We start from the raw sequence: 8,647 nt of genomic DNA, 5'->3' as shown, positions 1-8,647 counted from the left end.
GAGTCAAGACCGAGTCTTTGAAGGGTTGAGTCCGAGTCAAGACCGAGTCTTTGAAGGAACAAGTCCGAGACGAGTCCGAGAAAGCAGAAATCGGTCTCGAGACCGGACTCGAGTACTACATCACTAGTAAAAGTCGCCGTAATCTTTACTGACATTGTCCGTAATGATTACTGAGATGCACATTCGGACGGGACTAAAATAACCGAGAAGCTCTTGTAATTATTACTTTACCCCACCGCTCCATGTCAGGTGAACACCGGCTGGTGCAGTAAATGTAACCCTGATGTATATATATATTTGTCATTTTCTATATTTACTGAGGGTGAAATTATGATAAAATGCTTTTGTATTTTGAAACATGTTTATGTTCAACATGTATTGTTTTTTTTTCTTTTCTACATTATAGTTTGGTTGGGGTGTACATGTGAAAAAACGTGTCTCACATCATCTTGGGTTGTTAGTTGATGTGCATTGGCCCAAATAAGAGACTGACAAGTTTGTGAGCCAATCAGATTTTCCGAGGGGAGAGTTTTTTTGGTTCAGGGGAAGTTCGAGAAAAAAGTTTGAGAGAAAAGTTCGAGAGAAAAACAGAGGAGAGACGAGAGAAAGTTATGGGGCGAAAAGATGCGATTTGAGTGATTTATTTGAGTGTTTAGCGCAAGAATCTTTCTTGTAATAAGAAGTACTGCTCGTATTTCTTCACTTAGGAGGAGGCTTGTGATTTCTGCGGACTGTTTCATGTGAGTTTTGCCGTCTTTGCATGTTGGCTCGGCAAGAGTTGAACGCTTGTGTGTGTTGGCATTCTTTGTAGACTGAAACTGTTGTTGTCATCTGCTTAAACCGAGCGGAGTTTCAGGATAACTACGTATACTTTCGTTTCCCGGGATGAACTTGTCGGTGAGCATCGTTCAGTAATTTTATGAGGATCTGACGCTCAAACAACCTCTGCATCTGTCGTACACTGAGACATTGCAACCCATGGGACACCGGACCATTTCAATGTGATGAATGCGGATGTGTTTCAACGTACACTAGCAACCAGATTGAGGTAACTTTTGAAACAATTATTTTTGTTTGCTCCCTCGAGCGAAGGGGCCATTTTCGTTTTCTCGGCCACTACGCACTCAAGCTCCAAATCAGGCCTGCAACGGGGTGGGATGTGTGTTAACATTCAAGTGCACTAATAATATTGTGACCGGTCTTTTTCTTTCCATTTTGAGTGTATTTTTGGATGTTAAAAGTTTAAAAGGGTTATTAGAGCTTATACAAGTGATACAGAGTTATAAGTTAATTTGATAGTATAACTTAAAGTTAAACAGAAAGAAAGGGTGTATGCCTATATATGGTTAACTTTAGTGAGTTAAATACATTCAGACAGTGACTTAATATTGACAATCCTGCCGTGATACGGTAAAAAAAAAAAGTGTTTAGTTACTGTTAAAAGGAAGGCAATCACAAGAGGGTTGTTTTGTCATATTTTATTTTATTTGGTTTAGTTTTCATTTACATTGTCAAATTCAAATAATTGATCTATTTCATTTCATTTAAATTCAAAGTTTCAATTTACCTTACATTTAATACAATACATATCGATTTAAACGTTATTTTGTGAGTGTGTGTGTTTTTGTAGTTTAAAAGTGATTTATAAACAACTCAAGTGCTAAGTAAACAGACTGCTTGTGTCACAGGCGGGGGACGCTAACCGCCTCCCCTAAATTGCGTACCACCCTGAGGAGCAAGACCGTATTCCCACAAAGTCAGAACAGGACACAGAATAGCTTCAAATGGTTTTATATTTATTAAATGATTAAAAGAGTCTTTAAAGTGAGCAATTACTCCCAGGAGGAATCGACCAGCAGTTCCTCGTTCTTTCTTCAGGCAGAGAATGGAGGGTACGTATACTTCACAGCTTTAGCAGGCTCTTCACTGGACTCAGACAGAGAATGGAGGGTACGTATAACTCACAGCTTTAGCAGGCTCTTCACTGGACTCAGACAGAGAGTGGAGGGTACGTATAACTCACAGCTTTAGCAGGCTCTTCACTGGACTCAGACAGAGAGTGGCGGGTACGTATAACTCACAGCTTCAGCAAGCTCTTCACTGGACTCAGACAGAGAATGGAGGGTACGTATAACTCACAGCTTTAGCAGGCTCTTCACTGGACTCAGACAGAGAATGGAGGGTACGTATAACTCACAGCTTTAGCAGGCTCTTCACTGGACTCAGACAGAGAGTGGCGGGTACGTATAACTCACAGCTTCAGCAGGCTCTTCACTGGACTCAGACAGAGAGTAGCGGGTACGTATAACTCACAGCTTTAGCAGGCTCTTCACTGGACTCAGACAGAGAATGGAGGGTACGTATAACTCACAGCTTTAGCAGGCTCTTCACTGGACTCAGACAGAGAGTGGCGGGTACGTATAACTCACAGCTTCAGCAGGCTCTTCACTGGACTCAGACAGAGAGTGGCGGGTACGTATAACTCACAGCTTTAGCAGGCTCTTCACTGGACTCAGACAGAGAGTAGCGGGTACGTATAACTCACAGCTTCAGCAAGCTCTTCACTGGACTCAGACAGAGAGTGGCGGGTACGTATAACTCACAGCTTCAGCAGGCTCTTCACTGGACTCAGACAGAGAATGGAGGGTACGTATAACTCACAGCTTTAGCAGGCTCTTCACTGGACTCAGACAGAGAATGGAGGGTACGTATAACTCACAGCTTTAGCAGGCTCTTCACTGGACTCAGACAGAGAGTGGCGGGTGCGTATAACTCACAGCTTCGGCAGGCTCTTCACTGGACTCAGACAGAGAATGGAGGGTACGTATAACTCACAGCTTTAGCAGGCTCTTCACTGGACTCAGACAGAGAGTGGCGGGTGCGTATAACTCACAGCTTTAGCAGGCTCTTCACTGGACTCAGACAGAGAGTGGCGGGTACGTATAACTCACAGCTTTAGCAGGCTCTTCACTGGACTCAGGAGGCTGTTTATCTGGAACTGTAGATGCAGACCAAACAATCCAAAACCGTCAAAGCACTCGTGCACACACTACAACCTTCCCAATGTGAACACTTTAAGAACAGGACACTTCAAAACAGTAAACTCACTGTGACCAAGGCAATTGAACAGTGTCCAAGCAAACATCTCCTTGAAGTTGGGCTGGGCTGATTAGCTGCTGTGTTGAAAGAAGAAAAGCAGTACAACAGTAGGGTAGTAGAGCAGCAGAACAGTAGAACAGTCGGGCCGAGGGAATCCCTTTTCAACTGGCAGAGAAAACAGAATATGAGCAAAGCTCACCGTACCGTACAGGTCAGGGGAGTCACAGGCAGTCACACATCCCATCACATTGAACCACGAAGCAGGCACACACGCCTCTCAACCCGACAATCGGGGCCGTGTCCACGCGACGGCGGCAGCCGTAGTGATCGCGAATTCCAGTTCCGTCAGAATGCTGGTTTCGTTTCAGATCCTCGTCGGTTTCGCGTTACAAACGTGCTCGATCAAATCGTCGGCCGAGCGCCCCTTCCTGGGCGCCGGTCTCTCCCTCGTCTCCTGCCGCGTTCTCCCCCGCGTCTGCTGCCCTTTCATCGGCCGAGCGCCCCTTCCTGGGCGCCGGTCTCTCCCTCGTCTCCTGCCGCGTTCTCCCCCGCGTCTGCTGCCCTCCAACTGTCAGCAACAATGAACATATAAAGCACTCCCGTCACACATGTGGGCCAATCGCCAGCATAGACTATTCCCGCCGAACACCTGAAGCTGATTTATCTATTAGATTGCTAGATTGTCACTATTTACATCCAGGCACAGGAAACAGCCATTTTGCTGGGTGTTACATTAAAAACATTCCCAGAGGGAAACCCATTCCCTGGCATGTGCGTTCCTCCCCCACTGAACATAGTCACCCCGTGACATCCTCCCCCACTATTGAGTTCTAGTCCCTAGAACCTGGATGGAAAAAAAAAAGTCTCTGGAATGGCACAGTGGGGATAGCGGGTCGTTGCTACAACACAAGTGAGGCAGTATTAATACAGTAGAGCAGCAGAACAATAATACACCTCCAGTATGGAAGTTGTTTAAAATAGCATGCACTTGCTTGTCCCAGCCCAAAGTCATCTCTCTTGCTCTCATCAGATTCCGTCTTCCACGGCCCAAGGCAATCCAGCTCTCAAATCACTCGTAATTGCTGTCATCTCCTCGCTACACCCTCCAAAGTCACGTCTCCAGTGTATCCAGGCAGCTCTTGAATCAGCCATCTGAAACTTGCCGCAAACCTCCAGGCCACCATCACGTCCTCCCTTTAGCCGGGCATACTGCTCCCGCATTCAGTCCCTGCAAGCCAGGCACTCGGTGCGCGACTTCCACCCCTGCAAACTTAGCTCTGATCCTGGTCCTCCGAACCTCCGCGCCCAAGGGGCACCCATTAAGACCGGCATAACTTGGGGGCATGTTGCTGGTGCTTCGTCGTCTGACATTTGGAGGTCTACGGTTGCTCAAACCCAGGGCGGAATCCTGCCGACTACGCCAATTGTCACAGGCGGGGGACGCTAACCGCCTCCCCTAAATTGCGTACCACCCTGAGGAGCAAGACCGTATTCCCACAAAGTCAGAACAGGACACAGAATAGCTTCAAAAGGTTTTATATTTATTAAATGATTAAAAGAGTCTTTAAAGTGAGCAATTACTCCCAGGAGGAATCGACCAGCAGTTCCTCGTTCTCTCTTCAGGCAGAGAATGGAGGGTACGTATACTTCACAGCTTTAGCAGGCTCTTCACTGGACTCAGACAGAGAATGGAGGGTACGTATAACTCACAGCTTTAGCAGGCTCTTCACTGGACTCAGACAGAGAGTGGAGGGTACGTATAACTCACAGCTTTAGCAGGCTCTTCACTGGACTCAGACAGAGAGTGGCGGGTACGTATAACTCACAGCTTCAGCAAGCTCTTCACTGGACTCAGACAGAGAATGGAGGGTACGTATAACTCACAGCTTTAGCAGGCTCTTCACTGGACTCAGACAGAGAATGGAGGGTACGTATAACTCACAGCTTTAGCAGGCTCTTCACTGGACTCAGACAGAGAGTGGCGGGTACGTATAACTCACAGCTTTAGCAGGCTCTTCACTGGACTCAGACAGAGAGTGGCGGGTGCGTATAACTCACAGCTTTAGCAGGCTCTTCACTGGACTCAGACAGAGAGTGGCGGGTACGTATAACTCACAGCTTTAGCAGGCTCTTCACTGGACTCAGGAGGCTGTTTATCTGGAACTGTAGATGCAGACCAAACAATCCAAAACCGTCAAAGCACTCGTGCACACACTACAACCTTCCCAATGTGAACACTTTAAGAACAGGACACTTCAAAACAGTAAACTCACTGTGACCAAGGCAATTGAACAGTGTCCAAGCAAACATCTCCTTGAAGTTGGGCTGGGCTGATTAGCTGCTGTGTTGAAAGAAGAAAAGCAGTACAACAGTAGGGTAGTAGAGCAGCAGAACAGTAGAACAGTCGGGCCGAGGGAATCCCTTTTCAACTGGCAGAGAAAACAGAATATGAGCAAAGCTCACCGTACCGTACAGGTCAGGGGAGTCACAGGCAGTCACACATCCCATCACATTGAACCACGAAGCAGGCACACACGCCTCTCAACCCGACAATCGGGGCCGTGTCCACGCGACGGCGGCAGCCGTAGTGATCGCGAATTCCAGTTCCGTCAGAATGCTGGTTTCGTTTCAGATCCTCGTCGGTTTCGCGTTACAAACGTGCTCGATCAAATCGTCGGCCGAGCGCCCCTTCCTGGGCGCCGGTCTCTCCCTCGTCTCCTGCCGCGTTCTCCCCCGCGTCTGCTGCCCTTTCATCGGCCGAGCGCCCCTTCCTGGGCGCCGGTCTCTCCCTCGTCTCCTGCCGCGTTCTCCCCCGCGTCTGCTGCCCTCCAACTGTCAGCAACAATGAACATATAAAGCACTCCCGTCACACATGTGGGCCAATCGCCAGCATAGACTATTCCCGCCGAACACCTGAAGCTGATTTATCTATTAGATTGCTAGATTGTCACTATTTACATCCAGGCACAGGAAACAGCCATTTTGCTGGGTGTTACATTAAAAACATTCCCAGAGGGAAACCCATTCCCTGGCATGTGCGTTCCTCCCCCACTGAACATAGTCACCCCGTGACACTTGCATAAAGTGATTTCCTGGAGGTTAATTTATATTAGAAGACAGGGTTAACAGTAGGGGTGTAAATCGGAGCCTTCATGACGATTCGATACGATACCGATTTCTTAAGCCAACCATTCGATTATTTTCGATACTTAAGAATTCCCCTCGATACGATTCAATACTAGATATTTTTACATGATATCGATTAAGTTTAAAATAAATCAACAAAAATAATAAATAATCTGCCTTTTATTGAGAATACAGAATACAATTGCATGTCACAAAGAAATAGTTTTTTTTCCACCTCCACGAATGAGACAAGTGTTCGTTCATTATGTCGCCTTGTTGAGGTAAATTGTAGTTTTCCTTGCTTTACCCCGGTCTTAAAGTAAAAAAGATGACTGTGAAAAATAGTAGAATTAAATTAAATACATTTATGGTGAGATTACTACAATTTATTTAATTAAACACATTTATGGTGAAATTACTACATTTTCATGTCAGTCTGTGTTCATTTTGACCACGTAACATGCGCTGTCACTTTAATTCAGCGCGTGCAGCACAGCAGAAATAGACTCGGTGTGGAAACGATCTCTGCACTGCTGTAGGCTATACGCACCGCAACTGGAACGGATAAACGGACCGCAACCGCGTGCAGTGTGAAAGCTCTAACCTGTCAACATGGGTAAATACACACCGCATGCACTGCAAACGGAGTATGTGTGAAACGGGCGCAATCAGACAAACGGCAACATCTCTTACCACTGCTCCATCTGTTTTCCTGAAGCCAAAATACTTCCACACCCATGACTTGACGCCGACTGGAGTGTGTAACATTTCACTGTCATTGCCAGCTCGCTCTGACGGTTCCATCGCTCTTGAAAGTCAGACTCAGCAATGTGTGTGAACATAGATAGACTGTGAAACGTAAGGAACGCGTGTGAAGCGGTGTGAAGTAGAAGACAATAATGAGGTTAGCGCCACCCGCAGTTTAGTAGGTTGTACGCATATGTCGGAGCAGATGCTGAAAATAGACAGGCGGCAAAATAAACACATTAATCGATACTGTTGCGGACGCATCGATGCATCGAATCGTCGGCTGTATAATTGATGCATCGATACGAATCGATTAATATTTACACCCCTAGTTAACAGATCATTTAGGAATAAAAGAACTCAGGTCCTTATCAACAGACTCTGGCCTAGAGCAAATGGTTGGTGGATAGGGGCTACATAAACATTGCCTAGCTAACGTTAGCTGGCTACGATTTCAGTACAGTAATATCAAAGATCCTTGCTCCTTCTCAATTATCTGGTAATATTCTATTCACAAAATACAACCAATAGTACGGTAATGTTAAAAGTGATCCCCCGGGCCCTATTTGCGATGGTCCGCCGATTACAACAGGAAAATGCTCCACAGTGCTCTAGCATCTTCACTGCTGCCACGCAACAAAACTAGGAATACGACCGGTTTAAGATGGCGGCCGCATTTCTCAGTGCCCAGCGGCCAATAGGGCATCTAGTCTCTACATAATATCTATGGTAAGAACGAGCCTGTGATTGAATCTGGAAATAGAGCAAAATAACTGAGAAAAATTAGAAATAGTCCTCAGACTATTGTCTGTAATTTACAGCAAAAAAATCTAGCATTAATTCGATCTCAACAGATTCATTCAAATTAGTTATTACTCCACCACCTGCGTGACATCATTAACCAACGTGGTTGAACGACCAATTTGTGACAGTATGGTTTCGGGAAACAGTCGTGACTAGCCAGTTGATTTCTTCAGCGATGCATCGTACTATGATAGTTAAGCAGCGAGTTACGTCGTTGTTCGGGAAACACACCCCAGTTTAGGCTGCCCCGAGTTCCTATAACTGTGTATACAAGCTCCTCTTTTCTGGTCTCTTGTAGATGCGAGCTCGTTGACCACATTTGCTGAGCTCTTCTTGCTCGCAGCAACGGTTTTTCACACTTTCAACAATTCTCATAGCGAATCAAAGGTTACACATGTTTTGCTCTTTACTCTGACCTATATGCACTAAAAGCTATAACGGACGTTTGCAGTTTCAAGCTCCGTTTCTTTACAGCAAATGTATGTATCAACACTTTAGAAAATGACAGGGCTGCGTCTCTAACAGACAGCGTTGATGTTTCTCTTTTTTCAGTAAAAAGAAGATCAACTCTCTCTGTTCGTTTCTCCATTTCATATTTTAAACAAATTTCTTCACGGTGCTTTCCTCTCATTAAGTGTTTTATTTAATCTCTCTTGCTGTCTAATTATTTGCATCATCTCTCCTTTGGGGATTATTTTCTTCTTATGAGGATTTTCCCTTCCTCCGTCTTCGTTCCTTCTTTACTTTTTTGTCTTGTTTCCTTTGCAGATTTTCTACAATCAAATCCTCCATAAAAAATTCAAGTTTACTTGGTACATTTTTTTCTTTGTCTAGGGAGTTTATCATGGAAGTACACCTTTCTGGGTCAATT

The 8,647-nt window shown here is 45.5% G+C and overlaps 1 protein-coding gene across 1 annotated transcript in view; it reads right to left on the bottom strand.

The window, feature by feature from the left end:
* LOC309493774 (uncharacterized protein) overlaps positions 1-8,647 on the bottom strand; it is a 55,948-nt gene that overhangs the window by 18,529 nt on the left and 28,772 nt on the right. The gene's annotated exons all lie outside the window — the stretch shown is intronic.

The sequence above is a fragment of the Leuciscus leuciscus genome, assembly GCF_965113295.1.
Source record: "Leuciscus leuciscus genome assembly, chromosome: 3".
Taxonomy (NCBI): domain Eukaryota; kingdom Metazoa; phylum Chordata; class Actinopteri; order Cypriniformes; family Leuciscidae; genus Leuciscus; species Leuciscus leuciscus.
The sequence above is the reverse complement of the archived record's forward strand: the minus strand, read 5'-3'. Positions and strand labels throughout refer to the sequence as shown.